This window comes from Bacillus rossius, chromosome 1 (assembly GCF_032445375.1).
Source record: "Bacillus rossius redtenbacheri isolate Brsri chromosome 1, Brsri_v3, whole genome shotgun sequence".
NCBI lineage: Eukaryota > Metazoa > Arthropoda > Insecta > Phasmatodea > Bacillidae > Bacillus > Bacillus rossius.
The window spans coordinates 143,490,913-143,505,066 of NC_086330.1; positions in this window are offsets into that span (position 1 = coordinate 143,490,913).

Consider the following 14,154-nt stretch of genomic DNA (forward strand, 5'->3'; position numbering starts at 1 on the left):
GTGGATAGGGATTTGTGTGGACTTTGAATTTTTTCAGCTAAATGCTTCTCTGTACTTAAAAATTTGTTAAAGTTACCAGTTACCAGGACTTTGAATATTTTTTGACTACTTCTGTGTAACTTGTCAGTTACAGTACTTTAACATTTTAGTGATTTTTTAAGATTTTTTCGGGGTAAGGTAGTGCTAACTTAAGGATTGGTTTGTTGAAGCTGTAGTTTGTAGGTTTGAAGTTATGTATGCAAACATTTTCATGTAATGGGTAGCTACATTGTTTTCTTAAGACTTCTGTTATAGTTCTCCATACGTCGGGCTTCCTTCGTGTGTTCCGTGCATTGAGCACAGACTACCGATTGTTGTGATGACATAAACCATACAGAAATGAAGTTTCTGCCCTGCTACCTATATGGCAGCTAATAACTGCTGCCGTTATGAACGTCAGTGTGCTGACAACCAGCAGCATGACCTCAAGCAATGTCATCTGTGTGGAAAGATGGTTGCTCGCAGTGATAAATTGCGGTAATATCTTACAACATGTACTGGTGCTGCCTCACGACTTCAGTCACCTGGTTTAGCTTCTGCTTCAAAACCTTCGAAAACTCCAGTCATGTCACACATCATGAGAAGATGGCTTGCGGTCTCAACCCTAGCCATAAAATGTATTTGTGTGGGAACTATGCTAAAGTGTTCGCCAGGGCTGGTAAGTTGAAAGCACATAATAAAGTGTGTAAGGGTCCTGATCCACTATCAACTAAGAAGCAGAGAATAGCCGCACTTAAGCCTGTAGTCATACCTAAGCCAAGCACCAGCTGAACGTTGCTGGTGACAGAGGCGGGTTTTGGCCAACATCCACGACTTCATCATTGCAGAAGTGTGAATCTGGGGTAACTTGAAGACTTGTGTGGTAGAAAATAATACCAGTTCTGTCAAGGACACATGTACATACTTGGACTCTATCAAGGTTAAACTAATAAGCCAACATCTAGAGGAAATTGAAGAGGATGGTCCACTCAAGTATTACATCCTGCTTGATTGCAATTGCGAAAAGCCAATGGGTACGTGTGAAGACAAGAGGGCCTTCAAAACCACGAATGTTCCACTCCTTGCAGTTCGTGAACTGGAGGATGTCATTACTGAATACATCTTTAAGATATGTAAAGAGTAAGAATACTTATTATGAAAGGGGCCCGGATGGTCTTTGTGTGGTGTGAAGTTACTACAACTACACATTAACAAGCTTGATCCACTTCGAGCTAGCTCCTACATCGAAATACCTACCTGCATCAAAGAAAAATATGCGGTGGTCAATCTGTAAATACTTAGATGAGCACATACGTTTTAAGTGTGCAATTCTGGCCAAGTTAGATGCGGGTGAGCATCTGAGCATGTTAATCAGTGCTACAATGACTTGGAGGGAAGGTTCAACTTCACTAACAACGAGTTTTCCAATCCACTTCGCCAGATCCCTCTGTTCGAGAAACAGAATCCTCGTACCTGCATAAACATCTATAGCTTCGACCAAACTAGATGATTGTAACATCATGTGCCGCTCTAGAAGAGAAAAGAACATCACTTCAAACTTATGTTCTTGGTCTTGAAATATGCGGTTTTGGTGAATTGTGTAGATTATTGTTTTGAAATATGCTGATTTGTGTTTGAAATATTATGAATTGTGTTTGAAATATGAGTAGTAGTGTTTTAAATGTGTGTTCACATTAGTAATAAACACATTTGTATTCTTATAGAGGAATGATTCTGAGTTAATAAATTAATTTATTGTAATGTGCTTCCAGTTTTTCTTGTGTCGTATATTTTTTATTGGGTTTTATTTTTTGTATTGGTCTTGGAATATATTGAGAGATATCCGTTTGTATTTTGAATTTCTGACACCAAACAATAAATTTCCGCATTTTAATCAAATGGCACTTGAATAAAAATATCCATTACTCATTCGTTAAATAGGTTAAGTACTGCCGAGAAACACTCGTTTGTAAGATGGTTCTCTTCCCCCTTGAGGTCTGGTAAAACCCTCTATCTATAAAACAAGGCTGGTTAATGTTAAGAATGGTGTGTCTATAAAAGCAAGGAAGTGAAATGATAGCAAAATATTAGATGACTATAATGATCACAAAAAATGTGAAGATGATTCTAATAGTACTATACCAGGTCTTGTTAATTATTTGGAACTAAAAGTTAGCGAAGAAAGTAGCATTTTCATGGGGAATTAAAAAAAATTACGCCAAGTTCTAGTCGCCTCCATGAAATTGTGAGCACTTTAGAACAGCCTAAAGCTGAAAATGTCGAAGACTGCGATGATTCACCTGAAGCTTACAATAACTAAGACTATGATTAAGAAATTGAAGCTCACAAGATCGAATACTGTGATAAATGTTGAGACCAAAATGATGGAAACGACTTATTAAACTAAATTATTCAGATTAGGCTTATGATGATCAGTGGGGCGATTACAATTTCAATGACTTTGGGGCTGGTATTAAAAAAGGAACTTCAGAGGTCTTAAAAGTATAAGTAATGAAAATTTACATAATATGTTAGAAGCTGAAGAGATTTATTACACCACATGGAAATATTCTAATATATTGGTAGATAGGTTAAGTCTTCTACTTGCCTCGCAAAAATGAAGAAAATTTACCCAATACCAAATAAATATGGTCTATACTTCGTGAAATAAGAAATGTATGCTACATACAATAATAACTTGTTTTGTCTGCATGTTTATATAAGGGAAAAACAAAATTATACTTTCGATAAAAAAAGTTTGTTTTTATTTATTGTAATCTAATTTATAGCTACGGTTGGGTTCTCGTAGTACAACTTCTAACTTAAAGATGTAAAATTTGTAATAAATGACTAACAATTTTGGCGGGTACGCGCTACATTGTAACTAAAATCATTTGGAGTCAAATGCGGATGGAGGCATTGTAGTCGGCTTGAGCTGGATCCTATTGTTTCTTTTAGAATGTTAGCTAATGTATCGTAGATATCGCATCCTGTTGAGTTGAATGTTTTATCAAATGTGTGCCTGTTTCATTGAATGTTTGTTGTCTAGTCTGTAGCCAGGGCTGAATATTTAATGGTTAAAAAACCCCTTGGCCTTGTAGGAAGCATAAAATACATAATTCAGGGATGTTTCGGCTCTACATTAAGCTTTAAATTTGCTGAGTTGGTACTTTTTACCAAGATTTTTATTCTATTTGTTTGATGTATCCTTGTAGCCTCGTGGTCTTGTAGCCTGGTAGTATTGTAGACTCGTAGCCGATTGGAACCTTGTAGCTTGTAGCTTTGTAGCCAAGAAGTCTTGTAGCCTTGTTTGAAATAAAAAATTCAACTATGTTCACCGAGATAAAGGATGGGTGGATGATTGATTTATTCCTGCTCTAAAGGAAGTCATGTAAAGGGAGTTCGCAGCATGTGGATTTATAAGTTACAGAAAACACAAAAATTTGGCATGGTTCCTTTTAATGTAAAATATAGCTCACTCCTGGAAACTGTTTATTTTGATGCAAATATACTAGGCGTAATAAAACTTAGAGCTAAAAATGAATATTTTGTGTGTATTTATAAATGGTCGACATAAATATTCCGTGTTGTTAAAATAAGTAATTACCATCCGAGATGTTACTACTTGGAAGATTTACGAGGTTCGATGATACGTGGTGGATTCTATGGGGAAGAAATTCAGCCTACCAAGTACCCAAACTATTATAAGTAGAAAAATTGATACATTAGAAAGATGATCCCTTGTTTGTGAAGTGGCTAGGATTCGTTAAATGTGAAAATCAGTTGCATAAAATCTACTGATGCCATATAAATTTTAATGTTTTGAAATGTTGTAGATTTTTATATTAATAAATGCAAGTCTAGAATAAATAAAAAATGTATTTATTCGTGTACTGTTTGAAACTTTTCACTAGTTACCAGAGTTTGGGATGCTCGTCGAAGGTGCTTAAAATGGTATTAGGAGGCTGGGGACGCGTGGCGACAGGTCTAAATGATTCAGCTATTTGGGCTGGGAAGGATCAGGGAGAGGGGGAGGGGGTAGGTATGCTGACGTCAAGGGTCGTGCGTCAGAGGTGTGCGCTTGGCATGCATGGACAGGACTGCAATAGAATGGGTAGAGGGGTGGGGACAGTTGAACCATTTCACCCTTAGGACGTTTCATTCGTAGTTATCAACAGAGATAGTAAGATGTGTCGTGCCACCTATGAAGAGATTGTTGAGGAGGGGTCCAATGCGAGCTGGGAGGTGTTTGAAGACGATATGGAGGTGACGAGCGATGATGTGGAAGATCCTGAGATCGTGGTAGTCGAAGAGGAGGTGTCGAGCTACGGGATTGAAGAGGTGTTCGTGGACGAGGGGAGCTACAATAATGTGACGGTGGAGGGTAAAGTGAACGTGACTGTAGGGAGGCTGTTGACGTTGTTTGCAGAGTTGTCTACTAGAGACTTGTGTGAGCGGGTAGTCGAATGGGCTGAAAATATTATTGCTGATATAGAGAGTGAGGTGGAAGTGTCGTCGGCAAGGATGCTGAGTAGAAATATAATACATGGTATTATTATGGCAAGAAGTGATATGGGGTGAAAATTATTTTTTAAATTAGTGGTTTTTGTAGAAAATTAAATATGTTTTGATATTAATTTTTTAAAGTGACTGCAGGCAAGTGAGCGTGTGTGGGTGTGCTGGGCTGGGCGAGAGACTAGCCCTGATGGAAGAGGGATTCAACTCCCGGTACGACAGTCTAGAACACATACTAGGTAACCTGAGCGTGGAGGTACGACTCCTCAATATATTTTTGCGTGAAGGATTTGGAGGAAAATAAGTGTCTGATGTAAATATTTTTGAGATGTGTTTTTGTGTTAAATAAATTCTTTTCATTTATTTTTTTTCGTTGAATTTATGTTTCAAGGTAACTGGTTATTGTTTCCAAGGTATTAACATGCGAGAGTTAGTGAAAACATGTACGCAAACATTAATATATCTGCTTCCATGCAGCTTTTAAAACACGAGTACGCAAACATGGTCTTGGTTTGAAAAGTGAAATGATTTTATACGCAGACATTAAAAATATCTGCTTCCATGCAGCTTTTAAACACGAGTACGCAAACATGGACTTGGTTTGAAAAGTGAAATTATATTATACGCAGACATTAAAAATATCTGCTTCCATGCAGCTCTTGTAAACACGTGTACGCAAACATGTTCCTACTTAGAAGAGATACTTGTCTACTTGTGGGTTAGGACTCTGAAAAATTTCTGGTCCGCTAAGATGGGTTAGTAAATGTTTTTTTTAATTATCATTACTTTAACTATCACATCCACAACGATAGTATTGATAACATATATTTTAGTTAAAACCTATAAATGATAAGACTTTAAGAAAAAAAATTGTGGTTACAACAACGAAATGACTGTGGTTTTTGTGGATTTTGTGGATTTTTGTGGATTTTGTGGATTTTTGTGGATTTTGTGGAATTTTGTGGATTTTTGTCTATAAGGATCATAATAATGCTGGTACGAGATAGGAACTCGACCTTACATACACTAACGTACTTTAGAAACCTACACCCGATGATAACATCCATCAGATTAAATCAAGATGGCGGTCTCCACTAAATAAGATGGCTGCCTCCGGCAGGCAACGATGGTATATATTTTTTATTTTGATAATTAATTTATTTTAAAGCATGCGGTGTAACGAGAAATTGTAACAGGGATGAGTGGGGTTTTCGATGACGATATCATTGTAACAGAGGAGGGGGTGGGCTAGATGGTGTATTCGCAATGTAGAGGAGTGGGGTACTCGATGCATAGGGTTTTTAAATAAAATTTTATTAAATAATATATTTTTAAATTTTATTTTAAAATTTTGATTATTTAATTTTTTATAAATTTTAAAATTTTTTTTCATTAAAATCGGATAATAAATAAAGATTTTCAAGATGGCGGATGAAACTCGAAATGTCGGGATGTTCTAGAAAACAAAATGGCGGATAAAAACAAAATGGTCGCCGGAAGTGACGCAATCCAAGATGGCCGCAGGAAGTGACGTAATCCAAGATGGCGGCCGGAAGTGACGTAATCCAAGATGTTCGCCGGAAGTGACGTAATCCAAGATGGCCTCCGGAAGTGACGTAATCCAAGATGGCCGCTGCGGATCCCCGGATCCCCCACCACCCACCGGTGCACCAGGACATACTATATATACCTACTTGAAGACTTGTTAATAGGCGTATAGTAAATCAATTAAACTGATGGTCACGAAAAAGTTTGTTTGTTTGTTTGTTTACGGCACGCAGTTACAGCATGTTACAGTAAGATTGGGTGTCTCGTATTTCGAGACGAAGAGAGGCTATGCGATGAGTATGGAGCATTAGCAGAATGAGTGGTTGAGGTAAATCGGAGTGCTCCGAGAAAACCAACCCGCACACGGCAACACTTGCGCCTTGGAGCGAGTGACCTGACCACTCAATCACCAAGACCCACGTTCTAGCGAGATCTGACATAAATGTTGGCATAAAGAATTTTCTGCAAATCAAAAGAGTGGAATTTAAAATGGCGTTCACTGAAATTTTCCAGAATACAAGATGGTGGATACAAGAGGATGGAATCCAAAATAGTGGCATATTGATTTTGTGGTATGCATGATGGCATATCGAAGATGGCGGTTAACAATGTTATGAAAAGTTATAACTAATAATAAACTAATCGGCTTGGATTTAGGGATTGTTACGAAACTGTTAGCTGTTTAGGATATTTAGAATGTTAAAAAAAAACATTGTGGCTAATCTTGTTTAAAAACTTTCCCTGAAACAGAGAAATTTTGTGTTATTTTGAGAAATGTTGGCAAATTTTTGAGTGAAAACAGGAAATTTTTTAAGGTAAAGGTCATCTAATACAGCGGCTGTGAGGTCACAAATCAAAGATGGCTGCCGTATCTCGACTCAATAACCAGAACCAAGTTTCAGGACGCAAGCGTTCAAGTCACAAGTTGAAATAAGTTTGGTTGTGGACTGCGGAAGTAGGCCCATCAAATGGAATGAATCTCGTATGTGGACTGCAAACTTAAGGACCTCGAAAACCCGGGCACACATGTGTGCAGATCTTCAGAAGAAACCACGCGATTTAGAAAATTTCTCACGATTTTCCGAGTGCTGTCTGTTTGGGAAAAGCATTTAATAATATTCTGAAGTCGGATGATAAGATCTGTTTCCGGATTAAATTTTTTAACTGTATTTTTAAGAGATAAAATGGCTACAACGTATTTTCTTAGAAAAAAGTAATTTGTAGGCATGAAACACAGTGTACAGATTCTTGAAAGCACTCAAGCGACCTGACGTTTTCCTTTATTCATTTCTCCGCCATATAATGTTATTGTTACCACTAAAATATCATATTCACCGCACGACGAGAAGACTGCGCGCTATAGTTCAGAGGAGATACTGCGCTAGAAGCACCAGCGAGCGTCGAACTTGCCATCACGCCTCACTAACAGTGCCACTAAAAAAATTGGCCTATATTTAAAACAAAGTAAATATTACAAGGTACCTATGTTAATTTAGTTGTAAATCATTCTTCAGGGTTATTTGAAGTAATTTCCTGAACACATCCCATTGCTGGTTTAGACAGGTTGTCATAGAAAAGCACTAAAACGAACAGCAAAGATGAATACATAAACACACGGAGAAAATAAAAACAATACAGGCTGAAAACAAATGTTTCACACAGATAATTCAGTGTAAGAATTTTAGTTAGAAAAAAAATTATGGTACCGACGAACACAGTGGACTGACAGCGAAGAAACAGTTGCAACAAGAACAGTAAATATAGAAATTATAGGCGTGTAACATTTGGCATCAGTTGATATAACCTTGTTTCCGTGTTTTTATGTATTAATTTTTTGCTATCTATTCATTAGGCTTTCTTATGACAGTCAGTGCAAGCCATAAAATGCGTATATTTTTATTTTTATTTTTGCATATGGCAAAGTTACACGCTGAACGCCTTGCCTTATACTTAACCACATTTTATAAAATATAAAATAACTTTTACAAATAAAACAATACATTAAAGAGAAACATAAAGATAGTGATCACTTTAAGAAATGACTAAGCAAATAGAATAGCTCACACTTAAGTTTATAAACTAAAAATGTAAATCTAACAAAAAAATGTAGGTATAATTTTTTTAATATAGGCTTATAAATGCTGGTCTTTATTTCTTACTAAAAACAAATTTCACTATATATATATATATATATATATATATATATATATATATATATGTGTGTGTGTGTGTGTGTGTGTGTGTGTGTGTGTGTGTGTGTGTGTGTGTGTGTGTAAAAAATAAAAAAAAGATCAAAAACTACATTTTGCTAAATAAATAATTATAACTTTTCCAAACTACAGAGTAACTATTAGTTTTCAAATAGTTAACTTATCACATTTAAAAAAATTCCACACACACGTAATTTAATTTTAATTTTTTTAAATTAAAAAGAGAACCATGTACACTATCCATTTCAATTTTTTACAGTGTTTCAAAACAAGCCTGCTCCAAGCTGAGTGTGAAATTTATTGCCTTATTGGCTCTTCGAGTGTGAATTGCTATGTCCATGAAATTATATTAAATCAGTATTCCCCATTGCGAGAATCATAGCTCGGTCGCTCGTCCTGTCGCCGTCAATCCGACTTCCATCGCTCACGGCAGGTCGTAATTGTCTGGCTGCCAGGCGGACGGGTGTCGGACGCGACTCGTCGAGGTCAAAGGCCGCGGGTCACACACCTCTGCGCGCTTAACCCCGCTCAACCCCCCCCCCCCCCCCCTTTTTCAACCCGGCTCTTTCCTATCCAGCCGCGGTAGTTCGCGCGCCAACATATCGGGCGATCCCGACAAAGGGACGACGTCATACCACTTTAATAAACCCAGGCTCGGGGAAGCATCACAACTGGGACGAGGGAGATCGACGAAGAAATGATTAATGCGCGTCAACAAATTTTCTGTCTTTCCATCCTAACTAAGCCCACTTTCGGTGTCTTCTTAAATATCCGTTCATTATTCCATTCTGATGCGCCATTTATCTATCCCACGAACACTGCATCCCAGGAAGAGGAAGTACGGAAACTCTGACGATGTTATTTTAAAAAATGTTTTTAAAAAAGCCAGCGTTATTTACCTCGGTGTATTACACTCTGATAGTCTACAATGACAAAAATATCGGTTGGATGAACCAACATTAAGTAACGCACGACACAGAGACCCCGGAAATTTTTGCTCATTCGTCTTCCAATTAAAACTCTGATAACTCCTTTTTTTTTTGTGACGTCTTCAATGGAGTCAAAGTTGCTCTGCAACGCCAACAAAGTAGTCTAAACAAGTAGTAATAATAATTATAAAACACATGGATGCGTGACCAGCACGCGCGTTAGAAGTGAAACTTCACACGACTGCATAAAAATGTGTGAAAGTATTTATGTGAGAGAGAGAGAGAGAGCAAGTATGCGAATATGCAAGTGCGCAAGTATACACATGAATGTGCACAAGTATGCGAGCATGCTGTAATTGAAACATGCAATTCAGCGCCCCATTCCAAGCCTTCGTTACTCTCTAATGATGTCATCGCTTATACTTACCCTGCCGGCTATTAAGGGCGTATGTCCCATTCAAGGTCATTATTTTATTTTCACTTTTATTATGGTTAAACTTGAAAATATTTTTAGTGTCCGAAATCCAACAAAATTATTTATATATAGTGTGCATACTTTTCCATAGTTAGCAGGCAAATTTGAATTTTTATAATTTTTGTGCAGTATGGATAATGAGGACCAAACGGATTAAATAACTGGCAATATTAGTGTTTAATGGCAATGGTGGTGGCCACTGTGTGGTATCGTATAAATTTATACATACATTTTTATTTAATTGTATTTAGCTTTTTTGAATCATGAAAATTATGGTGGTTTAAAAAATCAGATTTTTTTTTTAATATTTCTGAAATAAATTAAACCATATCATATACCAGCCAGTAAAATTTATTTAAACCTAAAATGTTTTAGTTTTATATTCCATTTAATTCCCTTTATATATGCTGCACAAAATCGTTTGAAATGTAACTTTGACAACTCTTTTTTTCTCTCCAAAAGTAAGCGATATATATTTTTGTTCTTTTTTGTAAAGGTTCAGCCACTCAAAAAATCTGCAAGTTTAACCGCGTGGAACGTAAATATAAAGTAATGACCTGGAACGGGTCATTCAACTTAGAAAATTTTTTACAAAAAAACCTACAAAACATTTAGCATGAACGTTCGAACCCTGAACAGGCAATTCAATAGCGTACAGAGGCCAACGGACAAACACAAGTGTAGACCGTAGATTATTGAATCCACGAACTTTATGGGGCACTAATTTTAACCCTCCCAGACTTTTAGTACAGGAACAAATCAGGGTAGTGATATTTAACTGTTTCCTGGAACATGAACTGCTTTATTCTGTAACACTCTTTCGAGTGCCACGTTGTGTTTGCTCAGGCTGTGTGTGTGATCGAGGCGCGGGCGCAAATCGTGCACGCTATCTGTGTGAAAGCGCGCGCGGCGATCTGAGTTAGTTGCTGGTTTTGTCGTGCGGCGTTCCGATCTGGTGTGTTTTTGTGCTGTTGGTACGCGAGGGAATTTAGCGCTTGGGTGAAGGTATTGGCAGGAGTGGACGTGTGTTAGGAGTTGGTAGGAGACAGCAGGTGGAGTGGAGTTGATACGAGTCGCTAAACGAGGAATGTCGTACCTACTGAAGAGAAGGGTTGGAGGAGGAGTAATAGGCGGTTAACTGTGAGGAAGCTTCCGCAACAAATAACGAGACGTTAAAATAAAATAAAATTTAGCTGCGCGCCCGAGACAAGAGTACAATGGAATAGAGGCTCACCTTTCATCGATTAGCTAACGAGAGTTATGAATTCAATCAGCATTAGTTTCACGAGAGATTGTGACGATGAGTAAGCAAGTGGAGAAAGAAATGAAGCCGAACTGCGTCAGAGTATTGGACTGATCACGAGAATAAAACGTTTTGCTCTCATAAATCTACACGTTGGGGTGCCACAAGTTGTAATAATATTTTTTGCCGAGGACAATAAGGAAGTTTACTGCAGAGAGAGTTTTTCATGGCGCATGAAGATATAAAGAGTGCTGCTACGAGGATGTCGTGTTCTACCTGCTTGGATAATGAAGTAGAAGCTGGAGTCTACGAAAAGAAGTTTTTGTGAAATCAGTGCAGCAGTGATGTCAGCGCGGCGACTTCAATGCACGTCAGCGGCTGGAGAGAATGGGGCCGCTCCTCCGACACTTCTGTAAATTGCTAGGGGCAATTTGATTTTTCTTCATAGATCAGTTTTCCTTCAAACTGTAAGTGTTGACATTTTTATATTTTTTTGTGGATCTATCAAAGATTTATTTTTCTCTTAATTAGGAGTCTAGGCATGTGTAGGTTTTCCTCAGATTTAATAATTTTTTTTGTCACGTGGAGTTATGCTCTGATTGATCGCTATGTTGTGTCGCTTTTCTTTCGTTGTGCTTTTTTTTGGTGCCGACTAACTATTCGGCTGTAAAATCCGGCGACTAGGAAATGCTGAGGCTTAGTCAGGTTTGCCACACAAATAGGATGAGTAGTTTGTAAAAAATTCATCCTTTCCTGCTAAAGTAAAGTTGATTTTGTTCCGTTGGAATTTAAATTATTTTTATTATATTTATTGGTGCTCACCTGGTTTATCTTCATAAAGTAAATTCGTAACGGAAATAGTGAACTGAAGAAATTTTTGTTCTTGGTTAGGTATAACTATAATACTTGTTAGGTGATTATTAATTTTAGAAATGTTTTGTGGTATTATATTGTGATTACAAGGTAGGCCTACATAGTAGGTATAGATTTTATTGCCAGTCCAGCTTAAAGCATTTTATAATAATAGGTGTTTTATTATAATTTGTTTTAGCAGAAGTGCAGGTACATTCTTAAATACTCAGTAACTCTATCTCGGTGCTAAAAAAGTATTTATGATTGTGAATAGGCCAGTGATCTAATGTGTATGATATTGATGTGTGTAATAGTACCTGAACAAGTAATTTAAATATTTAAATATTTTTATATCGATTGTTTACATATTCTATTTTGCTATATACATATTATTTTTTTATGAGATTTTTAGTGGGGTTAAGTGGTCTGGTGTAACCGGTGCACCGGACGGCGGGGGCAAGTGGTTCCAGAATTTGTGAGGCTGGAGGTTGTATTGGAGGGGAACGGCCTGTATGCCCCCTTTGCTAGAGACCTTGACCCCCATTGATTATTCTATTTTAGGTGTCTATTTTATATGATTTTAAGACTGTTGGAGTCTGTAACTGAAGTAATGCCTTCTTCTGATGTGGAATATTTACTGTGTATATTTTTTCTTTTGGAACTGAATATTATAAACTAATATCATCAGCCTGGGTTTATTATTATTGTAATCCAGCCTTCTGCTTGGTCCCTATTAGTGTTTTCTGGCCCGGTCAGGCAAAAGAGGGGGTTTCAGGCTGCGCCACTCTGCTTCTAGAGCTGTGGTGTTAGTTGTCAGTGTTGCTGTTTCTGTTGTATTGCTGTGGCAAGCCTTGCTCTGCATCATGCCTACCGCCTGGATTCAGCGGCTAAGCAAGGCCGAGTTAAAAATAAATTTATCTGCAGCGGGGATTATGACTGAGGAATCTGAGGATATGGAGTCTTTGCGTAAGAAGATGATCAATTTCCTTAAAGGTAATAAGGGAGGTGTAAATGAGAATGTTGGAGAGGGCAGCGCTAGCTCTAGGGGGGGTGAAATGAAAGTTTCTTTGGTATTATCTTCTTTTAATAATATCCCACTGTTGTACAGCTAAGATCCTATGGCTGTATTGTAGTTCATGGTTGAGGTAGATAAACTCAAGCGCAGTTTTCTTTTGAGTTCAGATGTCGAATTAATCCAAGGGCTGTTAACTAAGTGCTCAGGTGTGGTCCTGGAAGTGTTATTAGAAGGCCTTGAGAAAGGGAACACCTGGGAGAGTATAAAATCTAAAGTTTGGAAGGTCATTTGTCCTGTGAGGTAAAAAGAGGATTTGATTAGGAATTGCATCCAACATTTTCAACGGAAGGGGGAACGCATGGTGGAGTATATTCAACATCTAAAGGAAAATGCTTCTGCTTTGGGGGAGATACTGACTACTGAGGAACTTATCAACCGGGTTTCAGAGAATATGGATCCTGGAATCCGGCAACAATGTGCCTTCCTGCAGCGTCCTAGTAATGAAGAGGAGTTAGGTGGATGGGCAATAAAAGTGGATAATCTTGTGTACACCAGTCGTGTTTACGAGGCCCAAGAAAAATTGAAAGGTAAAGAGAATGACCAGCGCAAAAGTGAGTTTACGGTGTCCGCTACAAATTATTCTCAACATCACAAGAGCGAGATTGTTTGCTATAGATGTAATAAATCTGGACATATCGCTAGCAGATGTAGGGATCAAAGACCTGATTATAGAAAATGTTTCCAGTGTGGTCAGAGCGGGCATATTGCTAAATCTTGCCAGGCCAAAACTTCCAGTGGGACTGTTGGAATAGGGAAGGAACATGACAAAGATGCTGCGAGTCAAGTAGCTGTCATTAAAGCTAAAGATGGGGGCAAGAAGTATAAAAGTTTTTGGGTGAACATGCAGGTTGGTGAAGAGAATTTTCAAGCCATGGTAGACACTGGCGCTAATAGCAGTTTTGTCAGTCAACGATTTGTGAGTCAACTAGTAAACAACAGACCTGAATTGAAGAGCAGGATACGTATTGGGGAAGATTTCAGTTTGCAAGTTGCAAATGGTGCCAGCTACCAGGTGAAAGTTTTCTTCTTGATGCATTTCAAGATTCTGAAGTTTTCGTCGACAAGAAAATTTTGGATTCTACCCAACCTTATAGGAGATGTGATATTGGGTCTTGATTTTCTGGAAGAGACGAGGGCCATTCTCAATTGCGCAGAGCGGAAACTGGTGTTTGGATTTCAAGATAACTTTGTAGTTCCGTTATTGGAAAAGAAAAATAGGGAAGAAGTTTGTTCAAGAATTCAAGTAGAGAAAGGGAAATTAACTAAAGAGCAGGAAAATCAGATTAAAG